This window comes from Mus pahari, chromosome 12 (assembly GCF_900095145.1).
Source record: "Mus pahari chromosome 12, PAHARI_EIJ_v1.1, whole genome shotgun sequence".
Classification (NCBI taxonomy): domain Eukaryota; kingdom Metazoa; phylum Chordata; class Mammalia; order Rodentia; family Muridae; genus Mus; species Mus pahari.
This window is the reverse complement of record NC_034601.1, coordinates 85,296,404-85,314,906: the sequence shown is the minus strand read 5'-3', so window position 1 is coordinate 85,314,906 and position 18,503 is coordinate 85,296,404. Positions and strand designations below refer to the sequence as shown.

Genomic DNA, 18,503 nt, shown 5'->3' with positions numbered 1-18,503 from the left:
TGTGTGTGTGTGTGTGTGTGTGTGTGTGTGTGTATGTGTAAGGAAAATAGAGGTGACTGGAGTTGGGGTTGTGAAGTCTGGAGTTTGTGGTCCTTTTGTGGAGAAATGGAGCTCTGTCCTATGTGCTCAAAGTGCACGGCGCCATCTCCACACAAGTGGTTCTATATTTGTGTGGCTGCAACCACTGTACATGAGATACTTGAAAAAAATAAGGAAGGAGCCTGTATTAGGCCGGAGAGACAGCTCCGTGGGTAAAGACCAAGTGTAGCGTGTTGACCTTTAGGTCCTAGGAACTTGTGTGTCCTCCTTATGTAAGGCAGAGGTAGAGAGTCCCGAGGGCTCCTGGTCAGCAGCCAGCCTGCATGGCAAGGGACCCTGTCTCCAGCAGGGTAGAAGAGGGACACTCAGGCTTGTCCTCTGACATGTGTGTGCTATAGTGCATGCTTACCCTTACTTTTATGAACACACACAGATGTTTATATATACATAACACATCATACACATACAACAGAGCACACACAAGAATCACATACACATCACACACATGTACATAGCTAAAAAGAATCCTGCCTCTCCTGACCACGCACAGACTATTTTTTAGTACAGCGTAACAAGTATTCACATAGCATTGCAATGCAGGATGTGTTTCTAGCCTCCTAGAGATTGCTTCAAGTCTGTAGGAGGACATGCATGGACCATATGCCCATGCTGTGCTGTTCTATATGAGACTTGAGATTCTGGCTTTTGGCATCAGTGGGAAGGAGCGCAGGAACTAGCTCCCTGAGCATGGCTGTTGTAGAATCTGCCATCAGTTGGGATGGAAACCAGTTGTTTTGACCTGGGTTTTCCTCAGTAGGTGGGAAATCACAGCTTCTGTGTGCTGATGTCTGCTGCCTTGTGGTCAGAAGGCTTTAGGTGTTATGTTTGCCACTCGTGTCTAAAAGGAAAACGGAAGTGTTGGCCGTGTTTCCGGAGTCCCCCGCCCACCTGTATTCATCGCTGGTCTATGAGGTTTACCTGGTTTTGGGCAGCCTGCCAGATTCTCCAGGTGTGTGTTCCTACTAATCCCGTCATGGTGACACGCTGTCAATTTCTTATTCATTGTGACAAATGATTTTTTGGAGCTCTTTCTGTTCTCAGCCAGCAGCAGGCCAGTCTGTGGGGTTAGTGATGTTAACATACAGCAAAAGCACAGTGGCCAGGGGATGCCACACACTGAACCCACCTGCTTCACTTGAAAAGAGCAAAATCCACCCTTCATGCTTACACTGTGGAAGGGGGAGGCGCTGCCTTCCAGGTTGGCTGCTGTCCCTGGGCGAGCTTGGTTTGTGGGGATCAGAGCTTTGCATTGTGTGGGTGCACCATACTGACGTGGAGAGACAGATGAAGGTCCGAGAGGATTGTGTGAGGGCCAGAGGAGGCAGCATGGGAGACTTGTGTAAGCACTGCAGTTTAAACGATAATGCGAGTTAATGCAGCAATGGTTGGATTGTTAAGAGCTTTATTGGGTTAAGAAAACATGATGTGCTTAATAAGTTCCTGCTATCTAGGCTAAGAAATGGAAGGCAATGCTTTCAATTGAAAAAATAATATCAACACAGGATGATCTTTTGTCCTTTAAAAAACATTCATTTATTACATTTCATTATCTAATTTCTAAACAACTTTTTTTTTTTTTTTTGAGGCAAGTTTTCACTGGCCCACACCAGCCTGGAACACACTCTGTAGCAGGGGCCACCTTTAAACCTGCAGGGATCTCCCTGCCTCAGCAGGTGTGAGCCGCCAAGCCCTGCTCCACAGTTCACACCATTTCTGATGCATTAATCATATGGCTTCTGTTTGTGTCTTCATCATAGGAATTCCAACTCCAAGTTACTCACTGCGGTTTTATGTTCAGTTCATATGGCAAAACTTATGACTCTGACTTATGACATAAGAATACCAGCTAGAGCCATTCCTCAGAGCTTTAGGTTCTTGTCTGTGTGGGCCAAGGCCACCTGTCTTCAGTGGAATGTGACCGTCAGCCTCCTAGGCCCTCTCCTTACTTTCTCTCCTGAACATCGAGGATTGAACTGGAGATGAGGTTCAGTGTGTGATCTCTGCATGCTTGCAGCCTGGGTGGTTAGAGGGTAACGCTGGCTGGCTTGCCCCAGCTCTGCTTGCCCTTTTCCCAGTCCTGACTGTAGGCCTTTTGACCACAGCAGAGAAATGAAGAGGAAAGATAGCCTTGGGTTATTTTCTTGGGAAGGAATCTGGAACACTTTACTCTTTAGGTAGAACATGTACAACTAAAACACCTAAGCTGTGGGGCTTTTTTTTTGTTGGAAGAACAATTGGTATTCAGTTTCTCTGTTCTTGGACTGAGGAGGATACACAGTGGACAATCTCTGGATGTCTTTGCAATGGGGCCTTACTTGGTGCCCTCAACATCTGCATAAAGAGCTGGATAGGTAGAGCAGCCTGCCTGCAATTGCAGCCTGTGAGGAGTGGAGGTGGGCCTCTCTGCAAGCTGACAAGCCAAATTGTCCAGCTCTGGGCTCAGCAAGAGACCCTGCCTCAGTACATACAGTGGTGAACAAATGAGAGGACTTCTGGCTTCTACATGTGTCCACACACACATGTACACTCTCTTGCACACATGTGCATGCACACATGCAGACACACACAGAGTGAATTTGGCTCTTTAAAAATGTCCCGTGGCAGCCAGTGGCAGTGGAGGTGGCATTTGCTGGCTGGAGGAACGTTAGCTTACCCACTCACAATCCACGGGATGACAAAGGGGAAAGCCAATGTTTGCTCTGTCTAGCATGCACATGTAGTCTGTCTAGCATGCACATGTAGTCTGTCTAGCATGCACCTGTGGTCTGTCTAGCATGCACGTGTAGTCTGTCTAGCATGTACATGTAGTCTTGGAAAGAATAGTTTTGAGATTCTTTCTGGGTCCCGGTCTCCCTCACAGACTTGAGGTCGGCTCTGAGGATGGTCATTCCTCCTGGCTGCTTCATTCTTTTTTTTTTTTTTTTTTTTTTCGAGACAGGGTTTCTTTGTATAGCTCTGGCTGTCCTGGAACTCACTTTGTAGACCANGCNGNCCTCNANCCCATAAATCCGCCTGCCTCTGCCTCCCGAGTGCTGGGATTAAAGGCGTGCACTACCACGCCCGGCTCCTGGCTGCTTCATTCTTACTGACTTCTGTGTCACATTGAGAATTCAGGGCAGTGAACACACGTGTGACCGTGTGTGTCTTCGTTGATGTTATTTCTCAACACTCTGGCCAGAGGTCAGGGTTTTTCCTTTCTGGTACTGATCAAGAGTTGTGTTTTCTTGGAGCAAAAGTTCTCCAAACTATTTGAAAACAGAAACAGTAAGAGATGTTTTTTTGGGGGGGACAGATAGAAGATTCTTCCTGCCCTTGTCCTGATGCTGAGGCTGCCATATCAAGTTCCTGTGCAGCTCAGTTTATAAACCAAAGAAGCAATTTGGTTTTCCTTCCTGCATCTGTGCACAGTAGGTATGACCTCTTTCCCTGCATCTGTGCACAGTAGGTCTCACTGACCTCTCTCCCTGCATCTGTGCACAGTAGGTCTGACCTCTCTTCCTGCATCTGTGCACAGTAGGTCTCACTGACCTTTCTCCCTGCATCTGTGCACAGTAGGTCTCACTGACCTCTCTCCCTGCATCTGTGCACACTAGGTCTCACTGACCTCTCTCCCTGCATCTGTGCACAGTAGGTCTGACCTCTCTTCCTGCATCTGTGCACAGTAGGTCTGACCTCTCTTCCTGCATCTGTGCACAGTAGGTCTGACTGACCTCACTTCCTGCATCTGTGCACACTAGGTCTCACTGACCTCTCTTCCTGCATCTGTGCACAGTAGGTCTCACTGACCTCTCTTCCTGCATCTGTGCACACTAGGTCTCACTGACCTCTCTCCCTGCATCTGTGCACAGTAGGTCTCACTGACCTCTCTTCCTGCATCTGTGCACACTAGGTCTCACTGACCTCTCTCCCTGCATCTGTGTACAGTAGGTCTCACTGACCTCTCTTGGATGAGAGGTACAGGAGGAGGATCTTGGCCTTTCCCATCTGTTGGACCTGTCGCCTGACTTAGGAGTTTGTGCAGACTTCCTGCTTCCTGTGAAGCTCTCTGCTCATGGAAATCCACGCTCTCACCACATGGTGTCGCTGCTGAGCTAGGCTACCTGCGTTACAGACCCCTCTAACTGTAACTTTTCAGAAATTTAATTTATTCTCTGTATATCAGTGTCACATAGTGTAATTTGGACATTTTCTGCTATATTGGTGGCACTTTATTTTGGATCTGTAGAAGTCATTTCAGTGCCACAGTTCATAAAATCCATCCATTCATTCAACATTTATTCAATATTAAGTCCTGTTCTAGTACAAGATGTGAAAGAACAAAATAAATAGAGAAATTATCTAAATATCTTCACTGAGCAGCAGCTGTGTTTACTCAGCGTGGAGCCCTGACGCTGCTCTTGACGGCAAGAAGCACGCAAGATTTATGACATTCCCTCCACCCCATGCTTCTGTGTCACCCACCGTGATAGAAAGAGACACATAAAGAACTTGGGACCCTCGGTGTCCGTGAGGGCTATTTGCTGAGAATCCCCTTCCTACCTGAACACCAAGACCTGCATGGGCCCCCCTTAGTAAGACCCTACCATGGTGACCAGTGAGACCACTGGGAAGGGAGGGCAAAGCAGGGCCCCTCTGCTGAGGGGCGGCTCCCATGCCAAGCTGCCTTCCTTTCCAACATGGGTCTTTACATCTGATCCATCCTCCCAGGGACAGGAGGAAGGTCAGGCCGCAGCTGAGGCCAGTATATTGAAAACCACCAACACCGCATGCTGTGTACCTGGGTCCACTGAAACAAGACTGGAAGAGCCACGGTGTGTAGACACATGCACATGTATACGCACACAATACACATATGTATACACATGCACCCACAAAACATACACATATGTATACACAAATACATACACATATGCACGTGTACATGTATACACATATACACATATATATACATGCACATATAAACATATACATACACAGACAAACACATATAGACATGCACACACAAATACTTATATATACAAACATGTACAAATGCATATATACATATACATTCTGGTGGTAGGCTTAAGGTAATTTTAATAACACTTTAAAGTTTTCTTTATATCTTTCAAAATTGTCTATGAGAGATGTATGTTACTTTCATATTGAGCCAAGCTAGTTATTAATAAGTAAAAAAAACAAACTAGTGTGTCATCAACTTTGGAAGCCTCTCATATGTACTTAAAACCTGATTGGGATCTGACACTTGGTTGAAATTCGACATCTGACTTAATTATTGGGAGCAGTCATCTTCAACCCGTGGGTAGCAAATATCCTCCATATCAGATATTTATATTATGATTCACAACGGTAGCAAAACCACAGTTATAAAGTAGCATTGAGATAATTTTATGGTTGGGGGTCACCAGAGCATGTACTAAAGGGTCACAGCGTTGGGAGGGTTGGGATCCGCTGGTTTAGGGGGTGTAGTGTCGCCAGTGGACTGTTTGACTCCCGTGAGTGGCATGTCACAGTCATGGTGGCCCGGCTTTATAGTGAGCTCCAGGGTTGGTGTGTGGGGGCCTCATGAGGTTCACCCGTGTGAGCGGAAGGCGTTGCTGGACTAGTCACAACCAGAGCCCTGTTTCTGCTGGGGTGATCCGAACCCTCTGCACTCTTTCTCCATAAATTAACTCATACAGGGGCCAGTGAAGGGTCGGGCTGACAGGCCGAACGGTTGATGTAAGATATATTATGGGCTAGCATTACATGGTGGCCTTCCTGTCAGCCCTCCATTCAGTAAAAGACAGGGTGTTGGCAGGAATGCAGCATCAGTGTTGAGTATGCCGTGGGAGACACACATTTGTAAGGAAAAGGCAGAGAAGGGACCCATTTCTGTGATGTTGTGTAGGAAAAGTTAAATATTTGTTTTATGTAAAAATATAATAATTTTATAAATAAAAGCAGACTTCTTTTTCAATGAAAACTGTCTTGTTCTCCTGCCTTCTAATCTCTGTCCGAGGGAGGGCAACAAGGAGGAGGACACACTGGAGTCTCTGGTGGCTCCTGTGGAGCGACTAGGCCAGCCGGGATTTAGAGCCAGCCCCCACCTTCCACCTCATACTGCCCCAGCCGTGTGACATGTTGATGTTTCCCGGGTGGCCAGAGGATGCAGAAGAGCATGGACACCCCACCTCTAACCAGGGGAGCGGCCGTTGCTCTGAGGAACCCAGGCTGTTTGCAGATTTCCCCCGGCTTCCCACTCAGTTAGGGAGCACACACACATTTTGTTTTTGTTTTTGTTTTTTTGTTTTTGTTTTGCTTTCTTTCAAAATGAAGAACCTTGAGATCTTCTAGGTGTGTACTAGGCTGGGGCGCAGTGGTGTGTAGGTGACCTGGGGCGCAGTGGTGTGTAGGTGACCTGGGGCGCAGTGATGTGTAGGTGACCTGGGGCGCAGTGGTGTGTAGGTGACCTGGGGCGCAGTGGTGTGTAGGTGACCTGGGGCGCAGTGATGTGTAGGTGACCTGGGGCTCAGTGATGTGTAGGTGACCTGGGGCGCAGTGGTGTGTAGGTGACCTGGGCGCAGTGGTGTGTAGGTGACCTGGGGGACTCCATCTGGGCTCATGCTTGGCAGGAGCTCTTTGAGGATGTCCTTTAAGGGTGTCCAGTTACTTGCCCTGGGGATCAAGATGTAACCATAACAAGAAGTGACAACTGAGTTTGTTGATAAAGCAGCTGGGCAAAGTCATGGTGGTGTGTGTGTGAGTGTGTGTGTGTGTGTGTGTGTGTGTGTGTGATGTTGGTGCTGTTGGAGTCATGGCATGAATCAGTACATGCTTAAAGACAGAAAAAGGTTACAATATTCCTTTTTGATTCAACCTAAAATCATATACAAAGAAACGCTATTTCCTTCCTCAAACTCCAGCTCCTGTTGGTGATTAGCTGTTGTAGGTGAGAATCGTTTTTATATCTGTAGATGTATCAGAAAGCCCTTCCTGAAAATTCATTTTCAATTGCTCACATTTAAGGTGTTTAGTGTGGTGTTTTAACACATAGCTGTTACCAAGTGGAAGTTTCTCTTCTGGTCTTGTTGCTTTATGACGGAATGTAGACTAAGTCATTCCACGCGGGACTCCCTTCTGTCTGCACTGGCCGCTTCATTCAGCAAATATTCGGGAGCTAGTGAGGGTGGGCCAGCTGCTGGGGCAGTTTGGGAGAAATGGTCATTTCTTGTCTTTATGACACGCTTTTTGGTCAACCGAGTCTTCTTAATGTGCTTCATGATCTCATCTGGACTCCCCAATAGGCAGGATGAGGTGCATGCATGCATGCATACATGCATTCCTGCCTGCCTGTCTGTCCATCCATCCGTCCGTCTGTCCGTCTGTCCCCTGGGATGGGGAATCCGAGCTTTCATTTACTTATTTACTTAGGTGGGATTCAAACCCAGGGCCCGCCTCACTGTTTTATTACCGAACTGTGTCCTCAGCCTGAAAGTCGGGTTCTTTCTTCTTAATATTTAAAAACAAAACTGTGCCTAGTGTTGTTGCTTTTTAAATTCCAATACTCCATTTAAGAAGAAAAAACAAAACAAAACAAAACAAAACCAAAAAACTCTGCCTGACAGATTTTTTTTTTAAGCACAGTTTTAACATGGAACTCTCCCCTCCCTCCTGTGGCCTTTAGGCCTAGTTCTGGATTTTAAATAAGGGACAAACTTCTAGCAATACTTTAAAATACAGTTAAAGAAATATTTCTTTGGAGATCCAAATCGGAGAGAAAGTTGGGGTCCCAGGTGCACTGGGTGGCTCCTGGCGTGCGTGTGTCTGCTGAGGTCTTGTGTCGGCTGCTTTACAGAACAGCCCAGAGCAGCTGGCAGATTAAAGCCAACATTTAAAAGCTTTTATAGCTGCGAATGTTTTCAAGGGTCTTTCATATACCTTTCTCTCTTTTCTTCTTTCTCTCCCCACCAATACTGGAGGTTTTTTTTTTTTTTTTTTTTTTTTTGTTCATTTCGACTGACTTCCTGTTATCAAGCACAAAGCCTGTGTAAAGGCGACACAATCCCTTTTGACTCCGAAATGCAAGAAGCATAATTCATGGGGTGTTGTCCTCAGCCTCCTTTTTACAGGCTGTTTTTTCAAGGAGCCTTTGAGCTACTGGGTGACCTGCCTTTGTGTATGAATCTTGTTCTCACAAACATGTTTCAAAGCCGCTTTCGGGGTCCACACTGGAGGGCAGACATCAGGCAGGAGAGAACTGTTCACGGGAGAAGGAGATGCACACAAGACACACGTGGCTCCCGTTGCTTCCCGGCCTTGCTGAGTTTCGGCACGATTTTGGTTTTCTCTGAGCGGAGGGTTTTTGTTTTTTTTTTGCCATGGGATCTGGAGGGGTTGGTGGAGGTCCACGCAGCTCTGCAGCCGCTTGCTTACGGTTGCACCGTGGCTAGGAAGGCGGCTCTGTTTCCATAGACTATTTATATCCAGCGTTTATGCAGTCACAGATTTGTGGATGGGAAGCAGGCTCATTTGGAATAAAATCCTCCAAGAGCAAATGCTTTCTGTCTCCTACACCAGCGCCCTAATAGCTGCCATGTGTGAGCTGGTTTGCATCGTGTCGTCCGTTACCTCCCGGGAAGCTGACTGAAGCGGTCTCTACTAAATCTCGGAGCGTTCTTACCAGCAGAATTTTGTCTCTCAGGTCCGACAGACACATCCCTAGGAGTCGGCCCACACTGGTACTGGGTTAGGGGCACCATCAAAAGGCCCTGTGATCAGGTGCAGAGGTGAGACCTGGATTCAAGGTGGCCGGTGGTAGGCACCCATGGTAACTGGCAAGGCCTGGCCCTGTGGCCAGGAATTCCTGTCAGTGCAGGAATGTGAGGGTCTGGGACCTGACGGCCACTTGGAAAATGTGTGCATTAGAGCGAGTGTCACTGCTCTTTCTGTCCATGCTAGTGATTTGGACGTCGCTCTGATGCCAGAGCTGGCTTCTTGGACAAACATGAAAATTCAGAACAATCAGGCCAGCCTTGCTGCTGCACCCGGGTGGTGGTCAAGCCTCAGCAGAGAGGGTCAGGGTGCTGCAGTTGGACTGGGTCCTTCTGCAACCTTTCTCTGGCTTCCTTAGGAAAGCAGGGAACTCCACCGAGGTTAGTCTGTCTGTCTGTCCACCAGGCACTTACCTCAGATGGAACATACATTCTGGGCAGACCTTCCATGCTCAGTCCTACCACCGGGTGGGCGTAGGATTGTGTGCACCGAGGGTCTGGAGACTGTGTTCTAGGCTCCTGCTGGGGGTACGTGAATTCCCCTTCCTTCAGGGGTTTTCAGCATTCAGTTCAGTAATGTAATCAGAGGAAGGTGGGTCGGCTACTCCCATCTACAGCTGACCCAGGTCAGGCATCATGTTGTTCACTATAAATGTACACAGATTTAATGTGTCAATGGAGAAGAGGGGTGTACTGGAGTTAAAGACTACAGCGCCAGCTCTGACTGGTCATGAGGGAGAGTATCCTGCATAACACAATTTTAGAGTTTGCGCCCCATTTTATCTTCTGAGGTTCATGGCTTTTATAGGTGAAAACGGCACAGCCGTTAGAAGATTTGCTTTAATTGCTGTTGGTAGTGTTTCACTTTCTCATGTTAGGCACGTGCCTGTGCATGTATCCATTTAAACGTATGTCTCCTGTAGCTAAAACTGTACTGAAAATAAGATTCCCGAGGACAGCCTGTCTCTGAAGCAGTGTTTCCTTCCTTGACCCCGAGGACAGCCTGTCTCTGAAGCAGTGTTTCCTCCTTGACCCCGAAGATAAGGAGATACTGTTGGAATATCGGGAGACCTCTGACACCAAGGGAGGTCACACCTCTCTCCGTGACACATGAAGGGTCACAGTGTAAGGGGTGGGGTGTGTGTGTGTGTGTCTTATGTGCATTTGCCTTGGTGGAGAGAGAGGGAAAGAAGAAGGGGTGCTTTAGTACAGGACATTTAAATTCTAAATGTTCGTGAAGGTGCAAGTTATCACCTGTCTGTAAGGATAGGAGGAGGGCCACTCTATGTGTCAGCGTTGCAACCGCTAAGGTTTATTTCAACCCGTACTTTAAAAAACTGTGAAATAAGCTTACCCCCTCCGCAAGTGAAAGTTTAGAAAATTAAAACTAAAAGCTATAATAATAAAAGAGTAAAATTCTCAGAGAAACCTGAGAGGGTGGCCTCACCCATTCCCTTCTCAGGTCTTTACAAATAAAAAATTTAACTAATTAATAAAAATGTGGAACTTGTACATATTTACAGGATTCCCTCCGGTGATCAGAGAAATACACATGTGTATATCGTGTGATATTTAATCAGCTTCCCCTTCCCATTTGTAATTTCTACAGATAAGCAAATATAACTTTTAAAAGATGCACCAGACAGTGGTTTTATATTCTAAAAACGGTGGTTAACTTTTGGAGAGCACATGGGCATCTTTAATCTCCTTTGCCTGAAAATGTCAAGTTGGGTTAACGAGAGTATTCTGTCGGCAACCTTGATGTATGGCTGGTGAATGTCTGCTTTCCTACAGCCTCTGAGTCTACAATATTTAAAAGTCCGAAGTCTATAACTTTGAAGATTCTTCTCTTTGGAACATTTTCTTTCCAAGGTGTTGGGCATAGGCCTAACACAGCAGATTCTTCACACTGAGTCTTTCATAGAAGATGCCTTTGTAAAGGACGGGCACCCAGAGTCTCCCTCTCTGTCAGAAGATGAGAGACAAGATGCCCTCCACATCCTTTCTCCGTGCCTTGAGGTGTTTATGATGCAATTGGCAAAGCAGTTAGACTAAAAGTTCCAAGTGTGCACACGTGTGTGTGAATTTACATGTGCGTCTGTGTTGCTGGGGCTCCAACTCAAAGTTACATATGCCTGCAGAGGAAAACTCTCAGGCTTAAAAACACCTCTCACCCCCCACCCTGCCCCAAAACAAAAACATAGCCAAACCAACCCTCTGAGGTAATTACCTGGGATGCATCCTGTCCTAAAACCCTAATTATTGCCACTATCAGTTTATACAGGAACAGATGCTGACTGGAGACCGGTCAGCGGTTAATTTAAACACAATTAAAGAATATTTTACTTTTTTTTTTAAAAGTCAAGTATTTTCTCAAATTAATTTATCTTTACTGTAAGAATTATCATTACAGTCTAAACTAGTCCCAGATTTTCAAACAAAATTACATTTTCCAAGACTGTGCTGTCTGTTTTAAGACCGTGGCCCCTGTTACTTGATATTAGGTTTTCTTACTGCGTGTTCCCTGTTCCACAGTGCAGGGAAGTCCTAGGGAGGTGATCTCTGATGCAGATTCATGCTTGCCGTAAAATAATTGTATGTGTGCGCGTGTGTGTGCACGCATGCTTGCCGGTCTGTCTTCCTGTCCATCTGTCTCTGCTAGCAATCGACCCCAGAGTCTCACCCATGCCGGGCACCTGCTCTACCTCTGAGTAATGTTTCCAAGCCTTTTTCAGTACCATCTGCTGGTTCTCACTCTGCATCTGGTTCTTACGACTGGGCCGTGAATGTGCTGAGAAGATGTGGCGCATCCCTTCCGCTTTTCCAGTGCTGGGTAGAGAGTCACGGCTCTGCTCAGGCATCTCTCAGAGAGTGCCCAGCGGGCACCGGGCACCAGCATGGAACATGTCTATCTGTATTTGACGGGGCTCATATATTTGTTTTGATAACTCAAAACTTTCTTACAGTCAAAAACCAAGAAAACATTCTTCTCTCTGAGCCACTGCTGAACTGTGCACATAAACAAAAGTAGACCCCCTCATAGAAACTGTCGCATGTGCAGCTGTGAATGGACACACAATGCGCCCCTCTACTTGTCACACTCCTTCATGGCTGTCTACCTACAGCCAGTCAGAGTCCATCTGTGCACATCCACGCCTTCTGTGCCGTGATTCCAAACCAAATCCCAGCTATTGTTTTGCCTCTCCTTGTGAGCATTTCAGTATGCCCTTCTAAAGAGATAACAGCCCTGGTTGAAAGTGTTGCTCCGAGGTCACTGTGGCACCCGTGGCAGAGGGTTGCTTTCTAGTTCTCTCCCCTCTAGCTTCTGTTTAGACACACTGACACACTGACACACGAGCAGACTGTCTTGCTTGCCTAGGCACCGTGCATAAGCTGCTGAGGCCGCTGAGAGACAGAGGCCAATGAGAGACAGACGAGAGAGGGAACTGGGAAGCCATTGTAACCCGGGGTTGGTGGAGACGGGGAGAGGTGCTGCCTCTTCCAAGACTCTTCTGGAGGCAGCAGTAAATAGCTGTGGCCACACACAACAACAGGCAGCTGAGCTGACCTGCGTAGGTTTATCCCCACTCTGACCCTTTCAGAAAGAACTCGAGTGTGAGCTTCTCACCTCTGTCCCCCCCCTCTCCCGTGAGGAGTCCCCGTTTCCTTAGCAAGTATTGGGTTATACTCTGCTTTCAGTTTCAGGTTGATGTTCAGCCTTTGACCCAGCCACTTTGTTACAATAAACAGTTTGTTGATGAGAGCAGCTGCCAGCGATTGTTTCCAGATTGTTCTCTGCTGGTTGCAGGCCGAGGGAGCGCACTGTAGGAAGAAGAGGAGGACAGCTTCTGCTCCTTAGACTCCCTGCCTTGCATTCCGTCGGCCTCGATTCTTCTGTTTATATCTCAGAATGCTGTGACTCTGAAGACCTCACGGTGCCGAGTGCTTGTTTGCCCTGCGCTAGCAGTGCCTTCTACAAGTTTCTGCCCTGAGAAGCAGTCTTTATGTTGCAGTAAAGACCACCTAAGTTTAGAATGCAGAAGTTGGTAGACTGTATAGTCTATGTAGAAAGGCGGAAAAGTAAAATCCTTTCTGCCCTTCTGACTTCGGCCCCTCAGCTATAGACCCTCAGGGTTGGGAAGATGTCTCAGTGGCAAAGGGCTTGCTTTGTAAGTGTGAGTCTGGAGAACCTGAACCCGCATAAAAAGCCAGATAGTACTGGGGTGCAGAGACCTGGAGGGCTCTGGCCAGACAGTCTAATAGCTTTAACTCAGTGGTTCTCAACCCGTGGGTCGCAACCCCTTTCAAAGACCATTGGAAAACAGCTATTTATATTATGATTCATAACAGTAGCAAGATCAGTTATGAGGTAGCAATGAAAATAATTTTCGACAACAGGAGGAACCGTATCAAAGGGTCGCATTCCTTAGGAAGGCTGAGAACCACTGACTTAACTCCAGGTTCGCTGAGGAGATCCTGCCCCCAGCACCGAGGTAAAGAATGATAGAAGACACCAGAAGCTGAGCTCTGGCCTCCACAGGCCCACGCAGAGGCAGTGTGCACCCACACAGATGTGTGCATGCACCCGCACACAGATGCATATACCTCGAACACGCACAACTCAATTCCATTTACTCTTTGTACATGTGTGCGCATGCGCATGTGTGGTGCTGCAGTGGAGACCCATGTGCCTCAGGTCCTTCTACTTTTGAAAGATAGGACTTTCATTGCTTTCATTTTTTAAACACGGGGTGATCACTTACGTGGCTCAAAGCCACACCTTCGTTTGGGTTTTTCCTGCTTCCCTGGTCACCCCCAGTTCTTACCTGGAATGGCCTGTCTGCCTGTAGCGACCTTCGTTAAGAAGGGGAGGTCAAAGCTTTCGGCACGAGAGCCAACGCCTCTCACCAAAACCGGCCACCCGGGGCAGCCGTCAGAAGGCTGAGCTCACCTCCCCAGAGGCTGGTGACTTTTTCGACAACCCGTAAATTTTGTTAAGCTACCATTCCTGGTTTCAAAACTCAGGTCTCACCAGGCAGCCTGCAGTCGCCACGCACACTCAAGCTGCAGCCCTGTCAGCCAGCGATTACGTAGAATCTGGACAGGATTCAAGTCCCAAGATTACGACTTGTGTGCTTTCCATTCCCTGCCAGTGAGCTGTTAGAATACCCCGATCCCTCACGCCAAGGAGCTTCACAAACGCACCAGGGCTTGCGTGGCCCGCCTGTCTTGGGACTGCTCCATGACGGTGGAATTCTGCAGTCAAGAAGTCTCTCAAATGCTTCTCCCTCTGGCATGGCCTCAGCAGCCCTGCATGGATGCAGACAGCAAGGGAGTGCAGTGAGGGGCGTCCTCAGATCCAGCTAAATGCAAAATGACCCAATGTGTTCTAGCTTGTGTTTTGATTTGGGGGGTTAGAAAGGTTGTTTTTTTTTTTCATCTATGGTCTCATTTGTCCATCGGGCTGGCTTTAACAGCCGCACTTTCCTGCCCCAGTCTTTCATGTGAACTAATACATTCTGTTTTGATTTTTTTTTTTTTTTTTTTTAAAGAGGGCCACATCTTCGGCTAGTAACAGAAGTGGCCTTAGAGATTCTTCAATCTAGAACCTTCAATCCACATTTTTGGTTCTGGAAAAGTAAAAGGACATGGAGAACTTCTAGACCACACTTAGACCTTCAGTCAAGGTCACTACTGTTGACAGTTTGTTGATAAAAAGGGCCACAAGCGCAAGCATGCTTGCATGCCTCTGAGTGTGTATGTTTGTGTGCATGCGTGCATGCATGCATGAGCATGCATATGTGCATGCGTGGATCTGTTCGTGCATGCAGCCGTGAGGCTATACACCAAGGGTCAACATGGAGGGCTTGCTCAGCTCTTCCCGTCTTTGTTTCTGACACAGGATCTCACTGACTCAGGGGTGTATTGATTTAGTGCACAGGTTGGCCCGTGAGCCCAAGGATGCACCTGCTCTCCCTCCCTACTACTTTGCTGATATTATGACCTGGACTGACATCAACTCTTTCAGGTTCGTGGGTTTTAAACTCAGGTCCCCATCCCTTCATGGTAAGCATTTTACTGTCAGAGCCATCTCCCCAGCTGGACCTTTTGTTTTTAAAGATGCTTGTGTTATTACTAATAAGGAAAATGGTTCTGAGCCGCCCCCTTAGTTTCCTTTCAGGGCAGGCAGCGGCTTTTAGGACTTACTTCTAGGGTTGTCAGAGAGTGACATTAGCTCCCACGTGGCCCTGGGTATTTCAGGACAACCAGGGCTACATAGAGAAACCCTGTCCCCCAAAATCAAACCAAATCCAGACAAGCAAACAAAAACCACAGACAACAACAACAACAGCCTAATGAAAACGGAGACCTGGAGGCCTAGCACAAGCCGTGTTCACTTGACTTTATAGTTGGTTGGTGGCAGGTCCGTTCATCTGACCCCCATGTCCAGTGACAACTGCCCCATGGGCAAAGCTCCAGAGAATGCCAGGCCTGGCAGACAGAAGACAGGCACATGAAAAATGGTGGAACCTGAGTATATCCTAGATGCAGAGGAGGTGTCTCAGCTCCTGGTGGCCAGCAGAAGCCATTGTGGTCCCATCGTGGGACAGAGCACCCAACAGAGAGGATGTAAGCAAAGGGGTTTTGCTTTGGATTGTGGATTCAGAAGACTGTAGCTCCTCACATCAGAGTGGCTCAGTGGCAGAGGGGTGTTTGGATGCTAGAGCTCCTGCTTAGTCTGGCTGGACCAGTCTGACTTGGAAGACCTATCCATGGTCTAAGGCTTCCACTCCTATAGTGCTTCCACCAGGGGCCTAAATGTACAAACATGTGAGCTTCTGGGGTACATGCCACCGGCAAGCCATACCATGCAGCAGATATCTGTGGAGGAAGTTACACACGCGGGATGGACTGCTCTGTGAGAGTGGGCAGAAGGTGGGGGGCAGTTATCCATACTTGGGCTCCTTGATTCCCTGTGACCCAAGCACCGTTCACAAGTCCCCACTCCCCAACACTGCTGCATTATGGAATTAGGGCCATGACCACGAACTTGTGGGATACACCCAGACCATAGCAGGAAGTACGAGGAGGCCAGGTGAGTCCGCTTCCTGGAGAGTGGAACAGGCTTTTCCACTGGCACCCCAGGCATGGTTTCCTTGGCTTTGCCCCCTTCATGTTCCCCAAACTGTCAGAAGTTGGTTTGTGCTGGACTCTGACAAATGGCGAGCATTTCGCATAAGGCACAGCTAATGAAGGCCTTGGAGACTCCTGCGGATGCCGACCCAGACCCAGGAGTCCTGTGAGTGGAAGTCCACCCCTCTTGTTGTAAGGGCAGTGCCCGATTCCTGCCTAAAGCCTCTCTCTTTGTCTTGGAGCCCTCCCCGTCCCTGTGCTCCTAGAACAGCCTGGTTGGCCCGGAGGAGGTGTGAGGCCCATAAAACCAGCCTTGTTAGAAATGACTTATTCATTTCTCCTGTTACTGTTCCCCCTCAAGTCCTTTGTGGTCTTCACTAGTTGGCTGGGGTGGGGGGTGGGGAGTGGGGGGAGCATTGGGGGGTGGAGGGGTAGAAAGTAGTAAATCTAGGGCCTTTTACTGCAACTGAGCCAGGCTATCACTTTACATACTAAAAGGAAGACGATTTACTGGACACATACTGAGTGCCTACTTTGAATAGGCACTGGTGTGGATGGAGATGGAGGAGCGTGGCCCTCAGATTCATAGCACAGGTGGCATGTATAGTAGGCTGTAGTGGTTTAAGTGAGGTGTGTCCCCTGGTCTCACACTTGGGGACTCAGGGTGGTTCTTCAGGGGTGTGGCTTTACTGCAGGAGTGTGGTCACAAGGGGGTGAACTCAGAGAGGTCCCTAACCTCACTCCCAGTTCTCTCTCTCTGTCTCATGCCTACAGTTGAGGGCATGAGCTCTCAGCTTCCTGTTCTGGCCACTGTGCCTACTGCTGTGCCTCCCTGCCAGGAGGAACCACCTGCTCAGATCCCACCACCCCTCAAATCCACCATTCCTTCCATAAACCTGCCGGGTTTTGTCTCATTGTGTTGGAACACAACAGAAAGGCAGCCGAGACAGAGTCGCAGATTTCCCATTCCAGTTTGGCCTAGGTTCTACAAGAGGATCAGAGTGTGCAGAAAGGCAGAAGGCAGCAGGAACAGAAGCCAGGCCTGGTCTGTGAGCACCCTCCCCGGGTAGCTCCCAGTCCTCCCTCACCCTCTGCACTGTCCGCTGGTCTGGTTGGTTCCATCGTGAGCTTGGTCTGTGTTCCCTGTGCTCGCAGCCCCGCTGAGAGGCTCTTCCCTCTTGCTCCCCCTGGTCCTGTGGGCCCCGGGTGCCTCTTCGACCCTCACTCTGATTCTTTCAACTATGCCCACAGTTCTGTGAAGAGATCTCTATTGGACCTTCTGAACACACTATATCGTGCCCAAACTGGATCGCTGTGAGGCCAGGAGTAACTCAGCTACGTGATAAAAATCTTTGTTTTGTGTGAGAGATGCCATCTGTCAGAATAGAAGCAGCAGGGAGATGGCGAATCCAAGCTTCAGACTGAAGTTCCTCGTACTGACCCACAGGCCTTCCCAGCTCCAAGCCCACCCCTGTATCATCACTACCCCGGCTTGCACTTGTCAGAGCTGTATCTGTCTGTGGGGCACTGTTAGCGGGCCATGATAGTCTGTGTTGCTTGGACTTGGGTAAGGGGGGGCATTGCTGGAGACCATGGGGAGGAGTAAGAGCAAGCATTCTGGGGCAGGTGGATTCGGTCTCATGGCATCAAGTTCCAGCTCTGCCACTTGTTGCCTCTGTGGTTGTGAAGCCAGTTGGACAGGCAGGATGTTATGGTGGTGTGGGGAGGGAGAGGAGCCCTCCCCTCCAGAGTCTAAAGCTCCTGTCAAGCTGAGAACCAACTATGAAGAGTGCCAACATAGCTCGGGAGGCTGACAAGAGGGCTCAGTGGGTAAAGGGGCTTGCTGCCAAGCCTGACCAACTGTGATCTCAAAGACCCACCTAGCTGAAAGAGTGGACACACTCGGGTAAGCTTTTCTCTGGCCTATACACACACACACACACACACACACACACACACACACACAAGGCGGTGACTCAGTGAGCAAGAGCCCTTGCTTTGGAAGCATGGGGACCCCAGTTTGGATCCCAAGCACTAGCAAAACCTGGGTTCAGGGGCTGGGACATTAGCTCTGTGGTTAGCTCTGTGACGAAGAGCGCGAACTACTTTTACAGAGGACCTGAGTTTGGTCCCCAGCATCTTACACAGTGGCTCACAACTGTTGAAACACTGAAACACACGAAAATAATTAAATCTCAAAACAAACAAACAAAACTTTGGCGTGCGTCTTCACTGGCCTGTAACCCCAGCAGAGATAAGGAGATCCTGGGGCAAACCCCCCAGTCAGCCACAGTGAGGCCTGGGGTCAGTGAGGGCATAAGGCAAAGGACGCTGGACGATCCAGGAGGTCCCCTCCCCTCCCCCATCACGGTCACAGGCATTGGAAAGAGGCTTCAGGCCCCACTGTATTTGGCCACTAGCAAAGGCCCACTCCTTCCTCGGATGTTTTTTATTTTATTTTTTATTATTATTATTTTCTTTATTTACATTTCAAATGCTATCCCAAAAGTTCCCTAT

General features: G+C 48.3%; 1 protein-coding gene across 5 annotated transcripts in view; it reads left to right on the top strand.

The window, feature by feature from the left end:
- Hlcs (holocarboxylase synthetase) overlaps positions 1–18,503 on the top strand; it is a 171,824-nt gene that overhangs the window by 40,411 nt on the left and 112,910 nt on the right. The gene's annotated exons all lie outside the window — the stretch shown is intronic.